General features: G+C 37.2%; 1 long non-coding RNA gene across 1 annotated transcript; it reads right to left on the bottom strand.

Moving 5' to 3' along the window:
* Positions 1 to 20,006: 20,006 nt before the first annotated feature.
* On the bottom strand, positions 20,007 to 20,664 carry LOC135295599 (uncharacterized). Its single transcript, XR_010357724.1, has 2 exons — positions 20,547 to 20,664; positions 20,007 to 20,432 (listed from the first exon to the last, which is right to left on the bottom strand). It is a non-coding gene; the product is annotated as an uncharacterized LOC135295599 (long non-coding RNA).
* Positions 20,665 to 27,207: the final 6,543 nt, after the last annotated feature.

The raw sequence follows: 27,207 nt of genomic DNA, 5'->3' as shown, positions 1-27,207 counted from the left end.
ACACACTTTGTGTGGACATGACATAATTGCCACTTTGTTGTCTGGCCTCACTGTCTATCACAGCTGATGAGACTGTACAACTTCCAGGGAAAAAAGTCCATATGCTGGAAGGGTTGGTTGAAGCTTGGCTCAGCACATCCAAAAGACTCATCTTTTCATTCATCTTAAAAATTGTCTTGTGAAGGACATGAGTGCTTTGAAGCAGACACCCTAATGTATTCAGAGAGCTTTTTCCTTTTGGTGACAAAGAGAAGTGTAGTAGTTTTGTCTCCTTTCTTGTACAATCTCAATGCAACTTCTAGAGATGTGTGGGAATTCTTACTGCCTTTCTTCTTTATAACTCTGTGTCAGCTAGAGCAGTGTAAGGGCAGGAGTAATTCACTTTGCAGACCCTGAATAAAGGTGCGTTCTGCTGCTCTTAAGCTCAAGGAGACCTCACTTGCAAGGCCTTTCAATCCAATTTCATAATCTTGTGCAGCCTCATGACATAATAAACTCTACAGTTCTGTGGAGTGTCTGTTCCTGTACTAGTGCAATAGCTCTTGTCCATGTGAAATATCTACTTTACCTTACAGGCACTGAAATGATAGGTGGTTGTGACTTTTATAGAAACAGGCAGATGTGCACTTTTTAAATGCAGAGAATGGTAGGTATTGTGGTGTGTGTGAGACCGAGTGCATGCCTGTTCAAATATTTTTAAAATGTGGAACATTTTATAAAAGGAAAAAAATCATAATGTGCATCTCTTGCCTTTTTTTTTCCCTTTGGTCAAAGCTAAAAATATTTTTTCATGGACTTACTTCCTTTTACTCATTGGGCTTCTATATTTTTTTTTCTTTCCACTTGGCTAAATCATGCCAGTTGAATTTTTAACTCCATTTAGCCTGATTACTGAGCCACAAAGCCTGTGAATAGTGTAGTTCTTGGAGCCAAAAAGCAGAAATACAGCAGGTAACCTACTCAGAAATAAGATAATTTGGACAGTAAATAAAACTTTTTAAAAAATCTTCAAGGAATGTAGTGATTATATAAATGGAAAATGTGTTCAGTTGCAGATTCTTCTGTGTTATTGTGTACTCCTGCAGAACTAGCAGAAGGCTGTTATCTTCATGTGCAGTTGTATCAATGACCTCTGAAGGAGGAGGAGGAGGAGGAAAGGAAACAAAGATGAGGTAAAATAATCAGAAAGCAATCAGAGAAAATATGCCGTAAGCAATAAGTTGAGATTGAAATCTGTTTAAAAATACAGGCTTGTGGCTGTAGTTAAATGTCTTGGTTTTACTGACATTATGCAAACATCACCCCGAGATGTTATTTAAAGACCTCTCAAGTGTTCATGATTTTGGAAGAGTTGAGACTTCAGACTTAATGTTTAAATGAAATGCATTTGTTTATCACACTTTCCAGAGTTTCTGAAACCTTCCTGGCAGGTACCACAGCTAAAACTAAATGGTATTTGCTAAGGTGTTACTTTACAAAGATATTTATTTTTGTAAGAAAGAAACGTGTGTTCTTCACTGCCTGTGCTAGTAGCACTTGATCTAGTCTCAATTACTTGCATAGCTTATCTGTCAGTCAGTTCAGCTTCTCTTATAAGATACTATATGTTGATGCTCACTCAAGCTTTCTGCATTTTTAATTTGAGTGGCTGCTCTCCTTGGCATTGCAGAAGTTGCAGCTTCCTTTGAAAGCATGCTCATTTGCTGAAATAGTGAAACTTGACTGAATACTGGAAGGAGTGCCTGGGAAGAGGGTTTTGAGCTCAAAAACTTTGATATTCTTTGTGAATAATTGACTGTAATTCCTTCTTTCTCTGAGTAGAACACAAAAATGTCATGACACTTTTTTTTTTTTTTAATTTGGCCTGACAGCCAAAATTTAAAATATTAAAACATTCTCTATAAGCTGCTTATGAATAAAAAGTAGGATAAGAATTAGTCATAATTTTGGCAATGGTTTAGAATCTAATCAATTAGCTGCAGCTACAGCTCTTCTATGAAGTGGTGTATCCACAAACACAGTTATGTGAAACCTTGTTTGGATCTCTCTTGTGCAATTTCATTATATTTTAGTGGGATTTTAATACAATCTTGGAAATAATAATGTCTGATTAGCCCAAAAACCAGTAGAAAAATGCAGTAGTGTTCTTTTAGGTGAAGTTACTACAGGCTTTTAGAAGGACAAGTAACATTAGGTAGATTTGGTTTTCACTCAGCTGGTGATATTTTTCAGCTTGTAGATCAACAGGAAATCCATTGGCACTAATTATGACTAATGTTTCACTGTATTGCATGAAGCATTTAAACACCCTGAGTCTGAGATATTTAATTTTACATGTTCTCAATGTCTTTTTTTTTTTTCCTTAATGGTGGTCTTATTTTTAAAGTATATTGAGCCTTTTTCAGGAGAACTTTAGTGTAAAGTGACATCAGTGGGACTGTCTTGGTTTAAACCAAAATGTAAAAGGTGGCGCTCCAGATTGTCTTCTAAATTGTCAAGTTTCCTTGGTTTTGTAGATTTATATGTTCAGTTGTGCTTAATCGCTTTCTCTGTTTAGTGCCGTATTCATTGTCTCATTTTTATTGTACTTATGTAGGTTTAAGCTTCATCTTTGTCCAAGTGTGTTGCTAAAATCAGGGTAATTTTTCAAGGGTGGTTAGCAGCATAAATGTAAGAATGTATACTTGCAAAATATGCATGACTTTGTGGGAAATTTTTTGGGGTCTCTCTGTCTGTGTGTATATATATGTGTGTGTGTGTGAGGACCAGAAAAACAAACTTAGGCAACTTCTCACATCTTATTCAAACAGGCAGAACTTTGTCCTGTTAAAGAAGATATGTTTGGTTTCACAGTTTTTTCCATAGATGAGCTTGCTTAAATGCAACTTGGTTGTAGTTCTTAATGGATTTTTCTTTTAAAGTGGACACTGGAGACTGCCTAAAAATAAAACTGGTCAAATTCTCTGAGTTTTTTCTCTTTTTGGCATGAAGTTTACCCATCCAGACAAATGAGTCAATTTCATTTTTTCCATGTACCTCTGATGTAACAGAAAAAAATTGTCTTTTTAAATAGTCATGATAGTCATAGCTATTACAAAAGGGTGAGTGGGGGAGGAAAATAAAAAAAAGGGGGAACAAGTCTACACCAAAAGTGACTAGTAGTGTCATAAACCATTAAATGAAAGCCATGTATCTCTAAAAACTCATTGATAGTGTATCCTTGCTCTACATTACATTGGCATGAGAACTCTACTATATTCATCATTAAAATGAAATTTTGAAAAACCCTCTTACGGACTTCAAACCATTGATGTTAATAAGTGTTTGAAATCAAAACCTTTACTCATCAAAGGTGAGTAAACCTTTTTTCAGAAATATACAAATCATGTAAGAATGGAAATCATCATTATGCAGAGTTTTACTTTTTTAAGTTAGGAGGCTTACTTCTATCCTAAGGGTGGTGTATTCCTGTATTTGCCAAGTCTTCTCCACAATGACTTCAGATAGTCATATGATCATGTCTAATTTTTACACTGATCAGAAAATATCTTGTTCAAAGTACATCTCATTTTCTTACATAAGAAGAAACTTATTTTTTTGTAAACTGCACAGTTAAGTAAGATCTTGAGTCTGTCAAATTCTCACTGGCATTCTTAATTTGTCTTGTTCATTATTTTAGTAAAACCTATTTTACATGACTATGCAAGGGACAACAGGGAAATAATTTCCCATCAAAGAAAACTTTTTCAAAATAATGGATGATAGACACAGCAATAAGAATTAAACTACTTGGAGGAGAACTTCAACAAAAATCTAAATCCACTTTGAAGTATTGAAAAAGGCATAGAAGTAAGGTCTGCCCTTTGTTTCTGTCACTGTTGTTTTTCTCTTCTGCGCCCTTTTCTCCTCAGCTCCCCAGAGGCCTTTGCTTACAGTGTGATAGCGACATTGTTTGTATCACAGAAAAGCAAATACAGTGGTTCACGTGTAATCTTAGGTCCTACTGCCCACACAGATTCATGAGCTCTCTTCCTTTAACCTTGCATATTGGTAACTGGAAAGTTTGGAAGGGCAAATAAGATAGAAAAGGAAGTTATGCATCATATTGGGCTTCTGTTGATCCTTCTTTTTCAAAGATGACAAAAATAATTTATCCCACAAAAAATAGAGTTTAAATGGTCCCTACCTGGTTCCAGCTGTGGTTTTCTGAAGAAATGTTCTGGGGAGGATTTTACTTGTACTTTGTTTTTTTCCTGTCTAGCCTCCCATGTCATAGCACAGAAGGTCTGAGCTCTCTGTTCCCTGAATTAGATTATATATACAGGCAGATGGTGGGGAATCAGAGAGGTGCTTGATTTTGTAGTTTAGAAGCATAGTGTCTGCTAGCTGGTGCAGGAATAGAGCAAAAGATGGTCCTGAGAGAGCTGCTTTTTCTTGCTGTTTACATACCAAACTGAACTGCTATCTCTGATTTCAATTCCCTTTTTCTTTTTAATGACACTTATAGACAAAGGATAAAGCACATTCCTGTATTAGAGGAATTCTGCAGAGTATGTTCCAGAGCTGTAAACTTCCTTAAAAGCTTTGGGACACTTGCCTTATGAAATCTGAACTTCAGTAAAAGTTGAATGCAGGAACTAGCCAGCATTCACTTTTTCAGTGATTTTTGCTCTGTTTATTTTTTCCTTCAAATGTTGCATTTTGGATGCTGTTTAACTTTTAACCTCCATGGGGTATGCTGGTGTTTAAACTGCCCAGCTTGCTTAATAGGAGGACAAAACAAGAAAGAAGAGAATGAGCTTGAGCAGCAGAGCAGGCATGAAGACAATAAATTTAGCTGACTTCTGGAATTGCAGCTGTAATGTTGTGGAATTTGATACAGATGGAAAATAGGAGTTGAAAAGCACAAAATTTCCAGTGTGGGTGCCATTTTGAGTAGGCTGTGTGGGTGGAGAATGGTGCTAAGTGCCAAGCAGGGAAGTAAAAGGGAGAGTCTCTTTCCAACTAGTAACAGACAGCTAGAAGAGAAGGGGAGGGGGTTGGAGAAGTGGATTAAATGTCCCAGTGCAGCTATTTTGTAATAAATCAGTAATACTTGTGGGTAAAGCTCAGCTCATCAGTGTTTGCTACTTCCTTGTCCATAGCATTCTTTTCCACAGTAGTTTCAGTATTATTTTTATGGTGTCTCTGTTTAATGTCCTACTGTATGTAATCAGATGGTTCATGAGACTCTGAAATCTTTTTTTGGTCGGACTGCATGACATATAGCAGGGCAAAATTTTGATTAACTGTCATTCTTCAGTATGAAAGTAGCATTAGTTTTAAGAGTGAAGTATTGTTCCTTACAGGACATGCAGTACCAGTGTTAGTGGGCATCTCTGCTTCTGCTTTGGTTTCAGAGTCTCAGTCCAAGTTCTGATGCTTTATTTTGGCATCAAGCCCAGTTCCAGGAGCAGATATTTTCATTTGGTGCAGATGTATTTCCTGTGTGTTCATATAACTCTCCTAAGGGGAAAAAAAAAAAAAAAGTAAGCAGCAAACAATTCCTAATTTGAAAAAAAGGCTTTTCCTCCAGTAACTTTTAAGAGGCAGTTCCCTGCCTTGAGAGAGCATGTCAATTCTTATGCTGTCTGGTACATTAACATACAGAGGAAAAGGAGGAGGACAAAGTTATTATGCTTGATTGTCACTAAGTATTTGAGAGTGTTCTTGTCTACCTGTCAGTTAAAGGTGGATTTGTTGTTCAACATGGACTCATACCCCTTTGATGACAGAAGTCCTTTGTAATGAATGGCCTAACATTTTTCTTCTCTCATGTTAGGTTTTAGATGAAGCCGTAAAGGGTTTTGAATATTTATATGCGTAATAGTTCTGGTTCAGTTTTGAACTAAACGGAGGTCGTGGAAACAAAAAAAGTTTCTCAATGTTTCAGAAGGATCCTACCAGACACAGGGCATTTCTTTTGTAATGTGAACAATTTAACTCTGTCCTGTGTGTAGGAAATGGAGTATAATGGTTTTAATCACTTGGCTTTTATTGTTCTAGGAGAACCCTTTTGTTAGTTTGCAGCTTCTAAGAGAAAGGTTGTATTTCTTGCAATCCTGTCCTTTAGGAAAGATTACAAGAATCCCACACAGTAACATTTAAAAATCTGCTTTCAGCTACAGCCAGAAAATAAGGCTGTGCTATATGCAGTGCATAGCAAAAGTGGAAATGACTCAGTTCAACAAGTTCCCAAGTGTATTGATGGTTAACTTCAGAGGGAATGACACTGCAATGCATGTGGTAATTATCTCTGTGAAAGAAGAACATGGTCTTGTGAATGAAATGTAGTATTTAAGAGTGATGTTAGGTGTGAAGTAATAATTGGGAAGTTATTTGGAATGCAAAATCAGTGAAAATAAGATGGGTCTTTATACAACTGGAAAGTATAACCATGGGTTGTTCACAAATAGTATTAACATCAAGTATTCCTTTCACTGAATTTTAAATTATATCTATCAGGATTAGAGGAGAGAGGGTCCATTCCACCCCCCCCCCCCCTTATCCAATACACCTTTTTAAGGGTTTAAAATGCAGTTCTGGTACTTGCAAGTTTTCCTGCTGCAGCTGGAAGAGAGACGTCATAATGCTGGTTGTGTTCTGAAATCATAGCCCAAACAAAAGGAAATGCATAGTTTTACCACCTCTCCCAGCTGCTGTCACAAGAAACACTGACTCAGACACACCTGTGAGTCAGAATTCCTGTAGCTTCCTTCCTGCAGCCTGGTAATTTGCCTCTTACTTCACCTGTAACCTTTACTGCTGTTCTCAACCTCTGCATTGTCTCTCTTAATGTCAGCAGGCAGCAGAAGTGAAACTAAGCTGTCTCTTACTGTCTTCTTCCAACCATCCATTCTGAATAAAGGGCAACCAGTCAGAAAAGTTCCTCTGTACTTGAGGAGAGCACTTGGTTAGACAAATTATAAAGGACCCTCTATTTCTCTGAACTGATAAGTAACCAGGTCACAAGCTACATAAACAGGAACTGGATTGAAGAAAATCAAAGGTCATGATGTTTATTAAATGCAGTGGAGATTCTTACACAAGCTGCTTTACTAAAGAAGAGCAATGTGGTTTATTTAAATTAGCTTTCTTTCCTCTGGTTTCACAGACAAGTGTGTTCTTCATGGGGCCTCTGTTGTTGCATTTACAGTTTTACTTTCCAGAACATAATTCCCTGTTGATTTTTTAATGTCCTCTTAAAAGAACTGACCCTCCACTTATTATTTTCAAATGAGCCAATGATTTTCATTCTTTTCTTTTTTGGTTGTCTGTCTTAGATCCTCTGAAGGGTCTGAAACAAGTGCTGAATTACCTATTTTGCAGAGATATTTCAGGTTGCATAACTGACATAAGAAATAATTGCAAAAGAAAAATTACATCTTTGCATTAATTATTGTAATGGTAGAATACCTAACTAGACATGCAGACAATAGTCTCTAATATATTGCAATATATTTAGACATCAGTAAGAAATGAAATGAGTTAACAACAAGAGAAACAAATGGTCTGTGGTTAATTCGATCACTTCCTTTGCTGCAAAAAGGCAACCATCAAGTTTTAGAGGGCTTATTCAGATGTGACGGGGCCAACCCCTAAGCAACAGCAGCAGGAACATCCACCACTAATCATTCTCCTTTGCCAGTTTTTATTCCAGTCCTGCAATTGCTCTGCTCACAAAAAGAAAATATGAAAGACTGTTCTGCTTGAGCAAGGAACAGTCAGATTAAATGTTCAAAAATACAGCTCCTGAACCTTCTTATGGATTTAAATTTTCATTTAAAATATTCTGTAATAAAATACAGCATATGTAACATAACTAGCAAACCTTGTGCAGAAGTTGTCTTTTGCTTTCCTATTATTAAGCACAATGTGCATCAGGCTGGGGAATACTGGAACAAGAAATAACTGTTAAGATGCTATGCACCTTTTGCTTTATGAGAATAGTGGGACAGAATCAGAGAATTCTAGGCAAGTTTTGGTTCCTTAGAATTCAACATGGTTTGGAGTCCAAGCTATACACAGACAGTTAAATTTGAGGCGACATCAGACTAAAAGAGGAATGTCTTATGGATCGGATTTTGAGTCAGATGAAGAAAGCAGAAAGCTCATAAAAACAAAAAAGAAAATCATTAATTTTATCATTTAACCCAAAATCTAGAAATTACAGTCTAAAAGCTTGGCCCTGGCAGATCTGAAACATCTATGATCCTGTTTCAGGTCTGAGTTTGGCTGTTGTTGAAAATACAGATTAAGAGAGTACATCTGTGGCATATTTTTCATATTAAATGGTTTATTCATAATTTGATAAGCAGAGTCATTATTTCCTCTTTACCCCACATGCCAGGGCTTTAACACCATGCAGACGTTTCATTGCATATTAACTTTTGCACACAAAAATGTCCTGTTTAAATTTGTGAAATCACTACACAGAATTGTGAATTCACTAAATAGAACCACTCTTTGTCTTTCTAACCAGTTGGAGCATTTCTGCAAGCATTTAGCAAAAGAACCTGCAACTTCAGTTTTTTAATCCCGAGTAGTGTGTTGAAAATCTTTGCATTGCTCAGAAAACAGTCCTTTGGGGTGTTCTGCTTAGGTGGAGAGACAGTCTGCCTGGATTAGATCCCTATTCAGGGCTCCTCACCTCCAAAAACCTGCCCTCCTGAGCAGTTGGTAGTCTTTGCTTGCTTGGTATCGTCATCAGCGTGCAAGAAATTTTGCAGCCCATTCACCAATGACCCACTCTGGATATGCTCGAGAGAAAGAGAGCAAAGCTACCAAGTTTTGAAGGCAGAAGGACCAAAAGATTTAGCTATTAGGAATTCTGGAGCAAAAGTAGCTTCTGTAATACAACACAAGGTCTACTCATGAAGTGCTCCATCAGTGGATGCTGTGACTTCACAGCTGTATGACATTTAATGAAAGCTTTCAAAAAAGCCTCTTAATCTGATTGCTAGCAAAAGATCAGCATTTTCCCTAATGTTAAGAGGCTTTCAGTGTAGTATTTATGGACTGCAGTAAGAAAAATGCATTGGTCAGTAGCCTCTGTTATGTGTAATTTTCTGTATTTCCATCTTGGGGCAGAATTTTGATCTTTACTGTGTTTAAGTCCTCTACCAGATATTTGTCTAATTTCCTCTTTTAGGATGTGAGACTCACTTTTGTATTTATTTTATGCATTTTTTGTGAATTTACTTTGGATGATCCTGGCTGTCTCCAGTTACATCAAAATGGGCCTTTCTGAGAGACTACTGGCATTTGCAGAAAATCTTTTATTAAGCACCTAGTCATACCTACAGTTAAAAGTGCTTTGGTTTGGTTCATTTTTTCTTGTTCTTTTTTTTTCCCCCATAAGGCATAAAAATATGCTAGGATAAGTACTCAAAAAGTGTGAAATAGAACTGGACTTGGAGGTAGAAGAGTGGTCATTATATTATTTTTATCTTGTGGTTTTTGGGGTTTTGTTTTGGGGGTATTTTTTCATCTTGTGTTTAATTTGAAGACTAACATAGAGCATCTCCAAGTGTAGGTGGAAATACTGAGGGCAACTGACATGAAGTTCATTAGCACTCTATTGGGTTGCATGGCTTGGTTTCTGGCAGCAGGGATGGCCACAGAGCTGGCTTCTGTGAGAAGTTTCTGGAAGCTCCCACCATGTCTGGTAGAGCCAATCCCTTATGGCTCTGAAGATGGACATGCTGCTGGCCAAGCCTGGGCCAATTAGAGGTGATGGTAATGCCTCTGTGATAACAGATTTAAGAAGAAACCGAAACAAAGGTTAGGGTGCAGTTTTAGTTCCAGTCAGAGAAGAGCAGGGTGAGAGTATGTGAGACAAACAACTGTGCAGACACCAAGGAATGAGGAGGGACAGGAGGTGCTCCAGGTGCTGCAGCTGAGATTCCCCTGCAGGCCATGGTGAAGAGGCTGCGCCCCTGCAGCCCATGGGAATCCACAGGGGATGCAGAGATCCACCCACAGCCCGTGGAGGAGCCGTACACCAGATCGTGTGGATGCCTGGAGGAGGCTCTGACCCTGTGGGAGACCCCTGGAGAGAGAAGCCCTGGCTCCCCAGCTGGAGCAGCCTGTCCTTGAAGGACTGCACCCCATGGAATGTGCACCCCAGCAGTTTTGGGAGGGCTGTTGCTTGTGAGATTGAGCCACATCAGAGAAGTTCATGAAGAACTGTCTCCCACGTGAGGGGTCCCATGAAGCAGTTGAGGAACAACTTCTCTCCCTGAGCAGCAGGAGGAGCTCCAGGTGATGAACTGACCATAACCCCCATTCCCTGTCTTCTGCTGGGGTAGGAGGTAGAGCTGGGAAGGAGGGAGGGGTGGAGGGAAGGCATTTAAAAGGGCTTTTTTTACTTCTTATTATCCTGCTTTGATTTTGTGAGTAATAAATTCTCTTTACATCTCTAAGCTGAGCCTGTTTTGTATTTAATGAGTGGTGTGTGTTGGTATTTAATGAGTGATGTCTCTGGTCCTTATCTCAACCCGTGGATGCTTTGTTAAATTTTCCCTCCTCTGTCCAGCTGCAGAGGAGGTGAGTGAGCAGCTTTCATGGGTACCTGGCATCTGGCCTGGGTCAACCCCCAACAAGTATCAAATCATTCTCATCTTTACACTCTTCCAAAGAACTTTTTCTGTCATGTGAGTAATGAGTTTGCAAGAGATGTGCTAAGTGCAGCATAACCCATGAACATGGTTCAGTTATAAGGAGGTATATTGTATTAAAGCATACATTTTACTTGGGCATTCATAAATATTTTAATTTAGGACATTATATTAATTTAGTAACCTATTTGTAAAAGTTTGCCTTCTATGATATTGCTGTTTGTATTTTTAATAGACTGTCTCTACACCTGAGCTCTTGGGCTCTGTTACACTGAGTGAGAGTCTGCATCAACCAGCAGCAGGAGTGGGACTAATAACCTCTTCTCTTTTTTCTCCATTTTGGACATTTACCACTATAAATTTTAAGTTTGGTAAGCATCTCAGATAGAAGTTTTTGACCGCCTTCTGGCCCGTCTACTTTCAAACAAGCCTCCCAGGATCTTTAATCCATGTTACATAGACCATTAATGGAGGATTTCTTTTCAGAAGCAGGAAATGGTAGCAGTTACATAGGAATATATTTTACTCTACTAGAGATTCAAAGTATGCTTTCAATGCCCAAGCATGTTCTCCTGTTTGTATTTTGATGTCTATAATTTATTTATGTACTTTTGAAATGTGCATGGTTTTCCCCATGAATTGAGCCACCAAGTACTTGGGTCAAACTGCTACCTGCTAGAAACTATTTCATGGATTCATCATTTTCAGGATAGATATTTACAATTTTGCAAACAAATATTTAAAATATTTAAAACCTCTTAATGACTTTTGGAAATCTAGTCTCTGTAAATGTGAGTTATGACCTTGAATGATAGAAACTGTTACAGTAATCTACTGAAAATAAGAGTAGCTTATATTTTAAAACATTTATAAATAATATTTATGTGGTATTTTGGAAACTCTGAAAACCTTAAAATATCTGACACCTGTGGAAATTTTATAGTTTCTTTGACCACATATGTTGGTCAGTATTGCTCGTAAAGATTATAGTCTTTGTATACTCATGTTCTAAAAAAATTCATCAGTCTGGCAATGTGCTTTCATGAAGGTCTTGACTATTTTCAAAGATGCCTTTGGTAAGTTTTCAAGAGGGCCTCAGGTTCCCTGTACAAGTAGGAGTTAGAAGCTCCTAATGCATCCTTTCTGTTAGGTTGTTTATAGAAAGTCATGGATGGGTGTTACAAGCTAAAAACTTATAAAACAATTTTATATGGTATACTCCAACTGTGTGCATAAGCTTATACTGGGCAACTTTGACACAGAAAATCACTGATGTGTTTGCAGGATTGACATCTAGAGGAAACAAGAAAATTGGTAACATGTGGTGAACATAGCTGTAGCACTTTTGCTAGATTGTTCTTGTTAAAGATTAATATGTCAGTGTGATTTACAGTGAATTGAGTGTTGCCAATCTCTCCTGGTCATCCAGTAAAACAAGGCATGTGTGTGTCTGTATGACAGAGATGAGTGAAGGAAGTTGGCATCCCATACCACCAAACCCAAAACTGCAACATGGCAAGTAATTTCCAATACTAAAGTCTTTGCTTCGAACGAGGACATGCTGCCCCAGTGTGATATTAAGCATAATAGGGCCTGGAAACCATAATGGATCCTTTTCCAATAAAAATGTCTCTTTGTCTCTTCTTTGGGAATGTTGTAAGGAAGTATGCTGTGTATAAAAGGACTTCCATATTTAAGCAGGAAGAGAGGTACAAGTTTGTATACAAGGATGAAATTGATGGCAAACCTTCCTTTCCTCTCTTCCCTCCCTTTATTTTTTTAACTCTATAGCTGGCATCAAAATGACAGCAGGAACAAACTCATATTTCTATGTACCTACAAAAAGAGAATGGGAATTTAAGGCATTGGTGCATGTCCTTTGTATGTTAACAAGAAAAATATCAGGGTGATTTAGAATGTGTTCAGTCTTTAATACTCTTCATAAAGCTTCTAACAAAGGGCTTCTTTTGGTTTTGCTGCAGTATAATTTTAATGCTGCTGACAGACCTAGTTGCTGAAATTCAACCTCTGGTTATTCACAGAGCAGATATAACAGCTGCAGTTGCATTTTCTTGAGAGTGTTCCAGAAGCTATACTTCTCCTGTTGGGGACTGCTTACTGAGGAATGTGGAGAACTTGGTGTCAGTATTGACACAATCCTTGGACTATTTTCTAAGGTTATGCAAAATCTCCTGGCTGCATTGTCATAGCAGCCACACTCACTTAAAACTGAACACTGACCACCAATTTTACATACAGCAGCTTTTTCTTTCAGATTGGAACTAGTGACCTGTGGGTAGAAATGCTTTGTATGCAAGTACTGATGTGCTTATCTAAATGCTAATTTTATTAGAATATAATTGTTGGTGGCAGTCCTGGGAAGTAATGTCATACTTAATTTTGACAGTGAAGTTAGGTGCCTATTTCTCCCAAGTAAGGGTGGGAGTTGGGCTCATTAAGTTAGTTTTTTGAATTGTAACAAACAAGTCAAAAATAGATTAATGCTCTTAAATATGTGATGACACTGTACAAGACTCTAGTGCTTGTGAGTGAAGCTACAGCATAAACAAGTCACCAAGTACCTATCTGTATCTACATACCTGTCAGCACTTTAACTCCTTTGTAATAAGTAAATGTGCAGTCAATTTGACTGTAAGCTGCTGAGCACTGGGAGGCATTTAAATATTGATATAGCTATTAGCATATTTTTATACACTTTAGACCTAATTATTTCACTTAAGTACAGGTTCTTAAATTTTGGTCTGAAATAGATAGAGAACAGGTATTTATGCTTATGGTACTATGCAAATGTTTCATTTACTTAATAAGAAATGCAGTTGAACCCATTTTACCAATATTTATGAATTTAAGAGCTCCTGAGGAATAATAGGTGAAGAAAAGAGAAATTAAGGTTTTACAGTAATCCTGTTTCTTGCGCTCTTTCATTATTATCTAGACTAGTCTATCAGATATATCCTTGTATGTATTCCAGCTCTTAATGACTAATTCTGAACATAAAAAAATAAAACTTCCATTTATGTAGATAAATGAGTAATTTCTGAAACTCTTAAGGGTCTGGAATTGTTCAGCAGTGTGGTTCATTTCCATGTGGTGTATATTTCTATCCCTTTTTTTGGTCAATGAGTATGCTTTGGTTCCTCTGTAACATTTACAGGAACAGGAAGCAACAATGCTATTAGTACTCTGAGCCTGGATTTTTGTTTTTTTCCAGGCAGAGTTCCTAGCACTTGGCAGTTTGAAAAGCTTTACCTCCTTGAAAAAGTAGTTACTTGCAGAGCCCTATAAGGAAATTAGTTCTTTCTTGTTGACCAATGAGTTTTTGCTAATAGGGACTGTTATTCCTATCTCCTGGAACATTCTACTTTAAGAACTTTATACTTTTTTCATGGCACTTCTGTGTATCTAGAGATGTTACGCTGCTCCTAATCTGAAAAATTATGGATCAAGCTGCATCTGTAACAGAATAGGAAGCAAATCAAACAGAAGGAATATTTTATCATTGCCTCTATAAAATAAAACAGTCAAGCCAAGATGGAATTTCAAAAGCTCATTTCTAAGCTGTGTTAGGTTTTAATTAGTGAAAGAAGCTGGTGACTTACATTGCCACTTATTTATCAGTAGTTATTTATGAAACTTGCATAGATACATTTTATGTTAGACTGCCACTTCAATTCTAATTCAGTGTTCACTGTTTTCCAATTTTGACTTTATTTTTAAAATGTATTTCAACCAGTACTGATAAAAAAATGCATTGAAAATGAATGTTTTCTGTCAGAATCCATTCCATCAATGTAATAAAAAGAATATATTAGAGATTTCATTTACTGAAATGCCATGCCATTCTTTAATACAGCAGGTTTTGAGCAACATCCCTGCAACTATATTTCATTCTGGGTAGGTTCTAAAATCCTTTTTCTCTCTCCACCCTTTTAATATCTCTTCTTTGCCCTAAACTCAAAGGATCTAAAAAAATAGATTAAAAATATTTTTAAAAATCCCCCTGAATCATCCTTTGTCAGACAGTGACTCCATAGTTTTGGTTTTCCCCATCTAAAAATTACTAAGGACTATATCATACTGTCCACTGCAAAGGACACTACTGCACTTTTAGAAACCATGGCTAATTTGTGGGGTAAGAGGAAGGAAGTCGCAACCTATGAAGCATTCTGTCTTGCTTAGGAGTCATACCACATCTTCTCAGAGTGCAGAATCCCGTGTGACTTGGGAAAAAAAAACCAACAAAACAAAAAATCCAACAAAAAGAAAAACAGATTCTTGCCTATTTATACAAGGAGCAGCATTTTCTCTCCTGATTTTATTACATGATTTTATACTGCCCAATGTAGTCACCTGTGGTCTGAGAAGCCAGTTCATTTCTGAAACTGATTATTAAAAATGGCAGCTTCAACCAAAACCCTGTGATAGCTGTGTTGCCTAGTGCTGCCTAGGAATGTCTGTTCTGAAACAAAGAAATTTAACCCAGCATACAGACCCAGATGGGAACTTAGACTCTAAGAGTCAGGTGGGTACATTGCCCATATTTCCTAAACAAGGTACCTTACAGGGCAGAAATTTTGTGATGCTTATCATAGCTTTAGTCTCAAAGTCTGCTCTCAGCATGGCTGACTCACCACATTAGAAGCCTGCAGAAGCATGCTAAATGTCAGCTTGCATGCTTCATAGATCTGCATGTCTAGTTTGTAGTGGCTCCAAACAGTTTGCTGTGACAGGAATACCCTATATAAAGTAGTTCTGTAGCAATTCAATGAATTTTTGGAAGTTATCTTGCCCTGGTATCTGCAGCCTCATGCACTCTCTCATTCCCTTTCTCCATTGAAAGGAGATATTATAAAGTTTGTGGGTTTTTATTCACTCATTTTTTACATCCTTTCTATTTTGATATGAATAATGTTTTTTCCTCATGGAATGTGATTCAGCAGAGCAGCCAAAGATTTCTTTAGCTTTAAAGTTGTTTCAATGGACTCTGTTTAAAAAGCGCTTGTTCCCAGCCTGTCTCTATAGACAGTTGCTTCAGGCCAAAACCTGACTTTCCTTTCTTGAAGGAGCCCAGGGGAGGGATCCTTGTTTAGCCAGATGTGATACACAATTATCCAAAGATGCTCATTCTTCTCCCTCCTCAGCTGAGTTCAGTGCTACCTGATGATAAGACTTTCAGTATTCAGTACTGAACCACAGGTATTATGTTTTGAATATGGCTGGGAATCTCACCTTGTTGTCACAAAATGGGGTGAGTAGTGCCAAGCATTTAAACTGGGTAGAATGTGGGTCCTCAATTGTCTCCTTGATAATATAAATAAAATGAAAGTCATGCTAATGTAATGAGCCATTTTGTCTTGCCTTTCTGTTGCAGTCTGGTTGCTACTAAATGTTACTTCTTTAGTGAAATGTCCAAATAGAGCACACTGCTTTTAATTTAAACCTATTTTTTTGTAAATCGATCAGCAGTCCGTTTTATGTTTTTATGCACACTGGATGAAGAAAATGGCTGCTTAAAGTGGTTGGTAAGGTCTCTAGGATATCAGCAAATGACCTAAGTGTAACTTTGGGAATTTTTTTGCATGACTTCCAGAAGCTGGAGGGCAACTGAAGTAATAAGTGATGATGACTCATAAAGAATAAAAGGAGCTGTAGTGGGAAATTACGGGAAAGAGCATAAGCTCTGGCTTTTCCCTGCTGTGATTTAGGGCTATTTTTATTAGAGACAAGGGAACTTTTCCATGACTAGAGAGGAGGCAAAATAAACAGGGACATAGATATCCTTAGAGAAAAAGACAGGTGAACGAACTAAGGAAGTAAGGCACTAATAAACTCCAAATTCTGGTGCAGGAAGAACAAGGAACTTGCTTTTAATTTTTTTTCCCTTCTCTTTTCCATTGACCCCCTCTCCATCCCCTCAGTAATCAAGTGCACTAAGGTTAGGATGCATCCATACTGTTTTCAGGGTCTCAACAGTTGAAGTTATTGTTAGTTTGCAACCAAATTCTTCAAATTAGAACTAGTCAAGGAGTTCAAGCTGTCCTCAGTAGGACTGGTCTGTGAAACCTCCTATTTTACTGTAACTGGGGTGAAAGATGCAAAATGTTATGAGCAGTGTCTTCCTGTGCCCTGTGTTACTTATAGAGAAATACCAGCATATGCAAAAGCCATCCTTGAAATTAGGATTAAAAAAACCACTATTATTCTCAACAAAACAAGCATGGTAATAACAAAGCAAGATAGATGCCTTCCATTCCAGTGTCTGCCAGATTTTCAGAAAGCTCTTTTTTGAGATGGGATGAACTTGTAGCTGCTGAATTCAAGGTGGATGTTTGTGCTTGTGTATCTGTGGAGGTCTAACAGACAAGAAAGATTTGATCATTTGAAAGACCAAAACATAAAAAAATATTTTTTAAGGAAGCTCATAATATAAATTCTTGTGTTACAAAAGCTCTCTTCCCACTCCTTGCTGTGAATGCAGCAAAAAAGCCTATACCTACAGCTGCCCTGTGTGTCGCTTGTGTTAGCTTAACTCCTCCACACCCACAAAGGCACACAAAGCTATTTTGCTTTGTGCTGGAATAGTGCCATCCAGGAGTAACAGCCAAAAGGAAAAAATTCCTTCCAGCAGCATTCATTGCCCTAAGCCAAAAACAAAGCAGAGAGATGCGCTTCTCTCTTTCACGCTTGTGAAGCTGGAGACAGTGCCAACATAAACTGTGACTGGTGCTCTGAAATGGCACCAGTCCATGCCACTACCACTGACTCAGTGGTGCAACCTGAGTTTGCACTAACTTTCTTGTAAGTTAAAGCTTTTTAAAGTAGTTTTACTACTACTTTAATAGTAGTAACAGAGCAATGGAGCTCGTGAGGGGTCAGGAGCACAAGTCCTGAGGGAGCTGGGGGTGTTTAGCCTGGAGAAAAGGAGGCTCACAGGGGACCTTAACACTCTCTACAACTTCCTTGAATGTTATTGCCAGGTGAGGGTTGGCCTCATTTCCCAGGCAACAAGTGACAGGACAACTGGAATTGTGCTTAAACTGCACCAAGGGAGGTTCAGTTTGGACAGCAGCAAGAATTTCTTCCCTGAAAGAATTGTCAGGCATTGGAAGGGGTTGGCCAGGATGGGGGGAATCACCATCCCTGGAAGTGTTTGAGAAACAACCAGACATGACACGACACTTAGTACCATGGTTTTGTTGGCAAGGTGGTGTTCAGTCAAAGACTGGACTTGATGATCTTGAAGATCTCTTCCAACCTTACTGATTCTGATTTCCCATTATGTTATTATACTTGTTATAAATTATAATTTCGTAACTATGATATGCTCTAGGCTCAAAGTAGCCTATACCTCAGGTACCTTTTTTGATTACTTCCTTGTAAAGTTTTAAAAGGGAAATGAGATTATACTGTACAAGGAAAACTGCTTACCTCAAGTTATTAGGGTCTGCACTTTTCACTCAAATCGAAGGTATGTGACTCACTGATTTGAGGAAAGGGGCTTTAATTTGTGGTTCACCAATGAAGAAACATGAGAGAGATGTGTCTGAAGAGAAGGCAAAAGAGCAGCTAATTTCAGGAAAATGAAAATTAGTAGGGACAGAAAATTTTAAACTGTATCTGTACATGGAGACTGACCACCTCAGCTTCTAGATCTAGATGAGCAACAAGGATTTCAGCTGCAGCCTAAGAGTAAGGTGGTCGCAAGCCAAGCTTCACATGGCCTGACAAATCAAAAATGCAAACACATAAGCAAATAAAATCCATAACTTTGATCCAAGTTCTTGGCCTGAATAATGGGTGGTTCAGGACCTGGGAGTTTAAAAGTTTGTATATGTATAATTGATATGCAACCTAAATAAATACCGTGGCTGGAGGTCATGGCATCAGATTTTAAAAGGTACCTGGTACCATGTCAGCTGTGTTTAATCATCTAATTTGGAAAGTAATGCACAGATACCACTGAGATGCTCAACATCACCTTTAAACACCTGAACAAAGATTTAGGGTAGCATAAAGTAGGGAAGTTTGATTTGGAATGCTGATGTAGGGCCAACAGTTATATATCAGGAAACGTAGCATTGGAGGTCAATAACATGAAATAGTAACAAAAAAATGTAAGCTGATTTCAGAAAGGAATTAGAAAATATTTGAATTCATACATTTAGAAATGTAAAAGTGCAATACTTCACAGTGAGAACTATTAAATGTACCAAACCAGAGCTAGTATGTCTGTGATTTATGTAAGGCTCACCAAAAAAAAAAATTTTCTCTCCCTTGACAAAATCAAGCTACCTGCTTTTTATTTGCAGAGCTGTTCATTTTTAGGCTAACTGCACTAAAGACAAAAGCCAAGAAAATTAAAATTTATATTTATTCTCCAAGTAGTCACCATGTCACTGAGAAGAATGAAACTGCAGATGCCTTTGTTCATTATTATGCAAAAGATTTACAAATTTGGTTCAGCTTTAGACCTTTATGCCATTTCTAAATTCCTTAATACTCTTCTCTGAAACAAAATAAAATTACATATATAGAGTTTCTGTATCACAGAAATCATCCCTTTTGGTTTGATTTCTTGGATAATACTGATATGCATTTTTCCATGACCTACATCTTGTTTAAAAATTTGTAAAACCGTCCAAAATCCAACACCAGTGAATGCAGCCTCTACAATCAATGTGTAAGCTGAGGACCTGACCTCTCCTTTTCAAACCAGACACTATGTCCCATATTTCAGCACATTTTTGTACATTATCTGCCAGCTTGTAACAGGCACCCCAGCTTTTCTAGCACTGAGAGTTGCCCAGAGGCCATAAAACAGAGGCCACCACTGCAACTTAAAGGATGACTTCCATCTGGGGCCACTGCAGAAGGCAGAGAGTCTGATACAGTCTTATTCTTTTTTTGTGCTGTTCTGGAAGGTACATTCTAGGTGAGATACACAGGCAAACTAATCACTGTCTGAGCTGTTTTAGATAATGTAATAGAGCAACAAAGAAGTTATTGTGTGGGTTCTAGCAGGAAGGTAGAGAGGAAGACTTTCAGAGAGAGCAGAACAAAACAGTTTCTTCAAGTCCCTCCTCCTACATATACATTCTTATTATTTCTTATACTGAAATAGTCCAGATTGCTTGTCAAAATCATTCAAATATTATTTTTTCTCTTGGGAGAAAATCTAAATAAAAGTTCATTGGTGGAGAGCAGGCAAGCACATTTTGTTGTAGAGGTGCTTTAGATCACCCTGCAGTTCCAGCTCTTGCTGAGCTTAGTCTGATGAACACATATTCAAACTACTGTCTTTAATGCACTTCAGCAGCTAAGTGAATTTTGATGTGTTTTGTAATGTGTGATATACTCCCCACATCAGAAGAACTGCAAAATACTTAAACAGGGCACTATATTTAGGTGAGACTCAGTTGTTGTTTGGTTTTTTTTCACAATTGGCCTAGAATGTACCACGTTTGCAGTAATCTGCTACCACCTGTTCCTGTTTTCCTCAGCTGAATCTACCCCAAGTTCAGCTTTAGAAATTTATATAAATAGATTGGTATCCTATTTCTACAGACAGGCTATTTGATCTTGCAGATTTTTTTTCTCGTTTCTAACTTTAGTGAAATACTTTTCCTACTAATTCCATGTTGTTGCTTTTCCTTGCTGTTTCTTTTATTTTTCTCTAAGTAGATCTCAAGTTCTGCAGTATATGAATGCCAAGAGTATTCCCAGTCCCAGAGCATTGATCTCAGAAAAGCAAATCTAAAAGAGAGAAATGCCAAGAAAAATAATTCTTATTAGTATTTTCTTTTTTTGTTATTACTAGACAAAGAAAAATCCACAACTATAATTTTGCTTTTAAGGGCTCTTATTTACCAGAGACCGAGTTTAGGCTCAAGGCAAATTTTCATTATGAGAATGACTAGCAGAGATATGACTTCTGGCTTCCTTTTTGCAGCTAGTTAATTATGTCAACTTTAACCACTAACACCCTTTTCAGGGTTACTTATTTTGGTGGCAAAAGCTTATTGGTCAAGACTGATTACACTGAAGCCAATTAGAAAAACCTATTCCACAAGTCATCCTGGCCCCACCCTTGTTCAGTGGAATCCACTGAGGCTGGGCTGTCTGAGCTTTGACACCCAGCAAGGGTCTTAGGAAATGTGAGAGCATGGGGATTGCTAACTCCAGTGGAATTTGAGTCTTAAGGTGGTTGTATTGTGGTTTCCTTCCATGGTGAAATAGACTCAGGGTTGTTTATTCTTTCCCCACACTAAAGTGGGTGGGGGAAAATGTAGAGCAAATTCAAGTTTACAATTTTTTTTTTTTTTGTCATGTTCTTTGCACTTTCTGTTCTGAACTCAGTGGTTAAGGGACTTTATTGTGTCATTGAACTACTCTCCCTCTAGGGTGAAAAATCTTGGGTACATTTTTGGTTTTCCTGTCTTTCTATTATTATATATCTAATAGTTCAGACCTATGAAGCACTGATTTTTATTTTTTTTTAACAATGCCAACTAGGATTATCACATTTTCTTTTTGGTTTTGTTGTTTACAAATAATTCTTCTTTGACATGGTAAAGGAGGTTTAGAACATATAGTCAAAACCAAAAGTGACTAGTTGAAGTTAGACCTTGAAAAATATGTGAGACCTTGAAAAATATAAGAGAGATGTGTAATTTATAGGCATTTTATCTTGAAACACCTTCATTCCTAAAGTATCTAGGATTAAAATGTTGTTCTATCAGATTCCTTGTCTCTTGCTAATTTTGGAATATGCTCATTGGAGGAGATAAATCTTAATTTCTTTTTCAAAAGTTTTTTTAAAATTTTAACAAGAATTAGTTTGTTTTGGAAAGAAAAAAGTCATGATCACTGTTGTTAATGCTTTTAACATTTAATTTTTTTAAATAGAATGTGGAACAGTGAGCATGCTGGAATTTGTCCTTATTTTCTAAATATCAGATAATTGTATGTTTATCAGTGTGAACTTCTTAGACCCCAACAGTTGTTTAATTAGTAGTTAAACTGGTTTCATTGTCTTTATATAAGCTGTTTTCAAAGATTTGGGGTTATGGGGATACAACATGCTTAAATAACTTAAATGCAAGCAAGAACCTCACCGTGTCTTGAGCTGTGAGTGGCGATGCTTCTGGAGCAGTAGGTGACTTTCACATAGCTGCTTAGTTCTTATAGAAGATCCAGCCTTTATTTGCATTTCTTTCAGTTTGTATAACATTAAAAAAAAAACGTTGCCATTTAAAAAAAAGCTACCATAAAAAAATTAACGTGAGAATAGTAACTTCAGTAGCCTAACAATGACCGATTTCCAAGGGTTCCAGAGGCAAATCCTGTCTTTCATTTGTATGAATGAGTAGAGACTTGAGGAAAAAGATTGTGGTTTTGTTTTAGCAGACTGTGACAATGAACATTGGTTAGAGGGAGTATTGTTTAATTAACATAATTTAAAGGGTAATAATCTATGTCTTTTATGTTTAGCTTCATCTATTGTGTCAGTGTGTATTTGAGACATTGAAGTGCTTCTTTTTTTAAATCCCTTTACTTTGTGGAGTACTCGATCTCAGGGAGTGCTGATGCATAAAGAACTTGTGGTTAATTTCTAAAGTAGTCCTTAGGAATCAATGCGTACATGCAAAATCCTTGCAAGTAGAAATGAATTTGTTCTGGTAATTGTTTAATTTTCCTTTATCTGGGATAAAGGAAACAGTTCAGTAACAAGTTTCTGTGCAGCTGAGTGTGTGTGGCCTTAGAGAAGATTTTCAGTTCTTACCTTGTCCTAAGTGTCATGTCAGACAAAAGGAGAGGCAGGGGTGTTGGAAGAAAGGTGCCATTTAGCAGAAAAATATAATGACCTGGTAGTATCAGTACAAATAAATGTTTTATGAGCTACTTGCTAGCAACGTGTGCACAAAGGAAACTACTCAGAAGCTTGTCTTGGTTGCCCAAGGCTAATGCTGCTATAGCAATACAAGTTAATGCACTGGGATAACAAGGGAAGATTCTGGGACTGTGTGGATGTTGCCATCTACATAAAGTGGGGAGCATGGAGTCTAGTTTCCATATGTATAATATGGGAATAATCATTCTCCCCACTGGTAATGCACATCTTATGATAAGTAGCTGCTTGATATGCTGAACATCAGCTGCAACCTATTTTAATTTGTTGGTTTTGCTGTGATTGATCACAGCAGAAGCAGATGTTAGGTCCTAAGCAGAGGGAATAATTTAGGATGTGCATCTTTTAGAACACTTTTTGTTAAGCCTGGGAGAACTGACAATAGTAAATTCAAGAGTTGCAGACCAACAGCACATACTGGGATATGCTATTCTATACTTAGAGCAAATAGGTGCATTTGTCCCAGGATACCACGTTTCAAACCATTAAATAGACATAATGAGGTGATGTATTGGTATAATTACAGCTAGTGGCAGGAAGCGAATTTGGAATCTTTGCCTGGACATTTACAAGGGCTGTGCCTGAGGCAGCTGAATAGAACCATCTTCTTAAGACTGTGATAGGTACATCAACTATCCCTTAAAAACACCATTAGGAGCTTCTGCTTCCTACTATTGCTGTTCTGTCAAGAAATGCTACTCTGGTTGAGTAGTGGTTCCATATTATCTTGTTCCAGCCTGTTAAAATTCAGGTTAAGCAGTCTTCGCTTTTGACACTGGCAGTGGTTGTAGTCTGTAGAGTTAAATTTTTGATCAAAAACCATATTTTCAGTCTTTTAAATACCAGTCAATGAGATGTCCCTCTAGTAAGCCTTTTTTTTTTTTTCATTAAGAGAAGGAAATAAATCCCAAACAACAAAACAAAAATCCACACCTGAATACAGAACTTAGCAGCACAGCTTTCCTATTATATGATAATAGTGGATATAAAAAATACAGTTTCATCCTTGCTCCTGACATGGTACTTTCCCACTCCCAGACTTGTTCACTGCATTTGTCTTTGGTGCTGAGCACATACTTTCAGGCTCAGTCAAGAACTGTATATAGACAGGAGAGCTCAGAGTGTGCAGATCTCATGGTGAAATATCAGGTGGAACCATAATTTCTAGACTAATTAGATGTCATTTCCAATCATTCTCTTTTGGTTTCTCATTCCCACATTAATTTTAAACCTGGAAGGTGAACTTTCTTTAGTGCTAATGATTGATTTGTAGGGATTTTGTGAATAACTGTCTGGAGATTATTCTCCCATAAGAAATTCCCTCGTCCTCTTTAAAATTGAACTGTTATCTAGCACTAAATACATGTTTGTGGGTTTGGCATAAAACTCAAGGGGATGTTATTTTTGGATGTTCACATATATATGTGTGTGTATTCATGTTGCAGAAGGACTGGAAAGGTTGTTATTCACACTACTGTTGTTTCTGCTGGTTTGACAAAAGAGCAGCTGGTTCTGCTAATGAATGTTTAAGGTGCCCATTTTTTCTCTCCAGTCTCATCTGTGCGGCAGGGAAATATATTCTGATGGGAACATTCATGACACAATTATTCATTAAATGACAATGTAATTCCCAAGGTACAGTAACTTCCTTTACAGAGGTCTTCCACTGTTTCCTTCTGTAGGCAGCCTCATGAAATATAGGAATGAACAATGATAGGAATCAAAACACCTTTAACTTTGGACAGATTAATGTCTGAATAGGAATAGTGTAGTTTTCTAAATGCAGAGGGGCTTTTGCAAAGTTCACTTGGGATTCCTCTTAGCTTGCCACTACGAATGTCACTGGTAAAACTCCTAGGCTTCCTAGACTTAAGGAAATTTTTTTAAGGAAAACCTGCCTATTCCAAATTTTAACTTTAGTAATTCAGGTTTGAAATGACTTGCACAAGGAAATACATCTCCATCCATATTAGCAACTTTTTCCTGGTCAGCGTATGCTGTTGAAATGAAACTGTTTCTAAATGCAGTTGACAGGCTGATGCATTAAAAACTGAAACTATTTATTTAAAGTCATCTTCTTGAAACTGTAACTTCTATTAATTTAGAGGATTTTGATTTATATCCTGTGAAAGGAGCAGTTACTTAAAAATGGTACATTACAAGTGGTACACTCACACAAAATTTAACTTATTTTAATAAACAACCACAAAAGCTCCACTACAATAACTATAAAAAATAGGTCACAGCTTTAAACCCTGCAGTAATTATAACTTCACAAGTTCACAAAATCTAGATTAAGAAATAAAGAGTCTAATCTATGTCCAGATTGGAAAAAAACTATGTGTTTTGACTGTCTCTTCTTTCATACTTTCAAGCTTTTCTTCTGAGGGCCTCTAATTTCTTCTACTTTATAGATATACAAAAATATTCAGTTAGGTGAATTTTTGCTGAATATTGTGTTACTTCAAATAAAGGTTAGAAAATCCAGTGAGCCCTGATACTTATTCCTTCTATTAAAAATTCATTCAGTATCTGTTGAACTTTTATACTGCTTGCTCTTATGAGTCATGTTATGGTAGCACCTGCAGGAAATCAAGTGCTGTATTAGGACTTTGCACTCTGGGAGAACACACTCTCTAAAGCTGCCTGCAATTACAGTGTAGATTTACCTGCTGCAGGGAAGGTTAGTCATTACTTTCTTCTCTTCTCTCTCCCAGCTGCCACTAAAAGCAAAGGATTTATTTACTGTTTGCTTATCTTTGGCATTAAAAGACACCCCCCAAAACAAACTACCCCCCACCAAAAAAAAAAAAAAAAAGAGTCTTGAGGGATAGTATAGGCAGTGTACAGGGTCAGTGAATCAGACACAGATGTACCTGTAAGGAGGTACTGGCACTTCCTGCTGTGGCATGAATCCCACAACAAATCATTGGTTGGAGCAAACAGAGCAATGACACCTTAGCCATCCATTTCTCAGGTATGTCTGATGGTGATGTAAAGTTTGAAAGAGCCATTACTGAGCTGATAAGCTCCTGAGAAATGCCCCTGAACAACTGCAGGTGGAACAAATAATACTTTTTGTTTGAATGAATGCCCATGTGCTTTTCAGGTATTTTTGGGTCATATTTAATTGCCCGCAGCCCTTTTCCATTTTGCCCATTTTTGACAGCCTTGGTAAAACCAAGAGAGCTGGAGGATCTAGTTTCAAGGTCTCTCCTGGAGTTTCTGTGCACCAACAAGAGACACTAGGTGTTGAAGCTGCTTAGCACTATCCATGTCTTTGTACTTGCAAACAACTTTCATCTTTTTAAAGAATAAATTTTCAAAACAAATACCCTTTTAAGATAATAACACTGATGGGATAGAACAATACACATCTTTTTCATGACCCCTTTTTTCTACCTGAAACATGTAAGTGTAGACCACGGGCTTCTATTACCTGTAATAAATCTACAGGATCCGTAGGCATCTGTACTGCTTTTATGAACACATGTTCAATCACAAACTGAAATTAGAGAGAGTTAGTAACACTGTGCTGTACAAACACCTCTCTCCTTTATCATTTTCAGAGCACTGTGAAAACCCCATGTAGCTGTAATGATCAGTGGTAATTTTACCTAGGCCTTTATTTTGCAGTTTGAACATGCATGAAATAGGTAAATACCTATTTTATTGATCCATAAACTGAAGCTAAAAGAGGAAAAAAGCCCAAACTCGCTCTACTAAAGCAAATGGGAAGGTTCTGTACTGCTTTTAGAGCAGATTGGATATTGTGAGAATCTTGCCTGAGGCCATGTAATAAATAGTTTATACAGGTAGGAGTGGAACAAAGGCACCATACTATTCTATAATAATGTTCTAACTGTTCAAAATCAAAAGCATAGAATTAAATGTATCATTTGTTAAGGTCATTTTAGCAACACTACCAACTGTGCATTTTTTCATGAAGCAAACTATATATATATTTTTTTTTATTTTGGCTTTCTATTATTTCAGAGATTCTTAAAGATATATGATCAAATTTCATCCTTTGTACAACTGGAACTAGGTGTATCTGTAGGTGGAGAAATGTATAATGCATTTTCACTGGTGTATCAGAGAGCAAAATTTGGCCCTATTGATTTAAAGCCCCCTCTAACTTCTCTTAACTGAATAACATTTAATGACCATCTCTTTATTAGTGATAATAATGCTGAGCTATAAATTTGGATAAAAGACTAAATTACTCCTGATTTCCATAGAGTCATAAAGTAGATATTTAATTTTAAAAATAAACAAAACTAACACAAATCCACATTTTTAAAAATTTGTGTATTTTCTCAGCTGTCTGCAATTTTTAAAGGAAAGGAATTTAGGTGGTAAGGAGAATTTTGTGTATGTTTTTGACAGCCAAAATGGGTTGAGCTTTCTGTTCCATCTTTAAACTTCAGTGAGGTGCCTAAGGCAGCATGAGTAGAAGATGGGAAAAGAATCTTTTCAAAAAGATTCAGAAATCATTTTGATAAGTCTGTATTTCCTCGCTTGACTTGACAGTTTTATTTCTTTGTAGAGCCACTGGCTATTGCTGTCTTCGATTCTTCTAACTCAACGTACTGCAGTCAAGCATTTAATACCTTACAG

Source organism: Passer domesticus, chromosome 2 (genome assembly GCF_036417665.1).
Source record: "Passer domesticus isolate bPasDom1 chromosome 2, bPasDom1.hap1, whole genome shotgun sequence".
NCBI classification, from domain to species: Eukaryota; Metazoa; Chordata; class Aves; order Passeriformes; family Passeridae; genus Passer; species Passer domesticus.
Note: the sequence above shows the minus strand (reverse complement) of the source record. Positions and strands in the feature narration are given on the sequence as shown.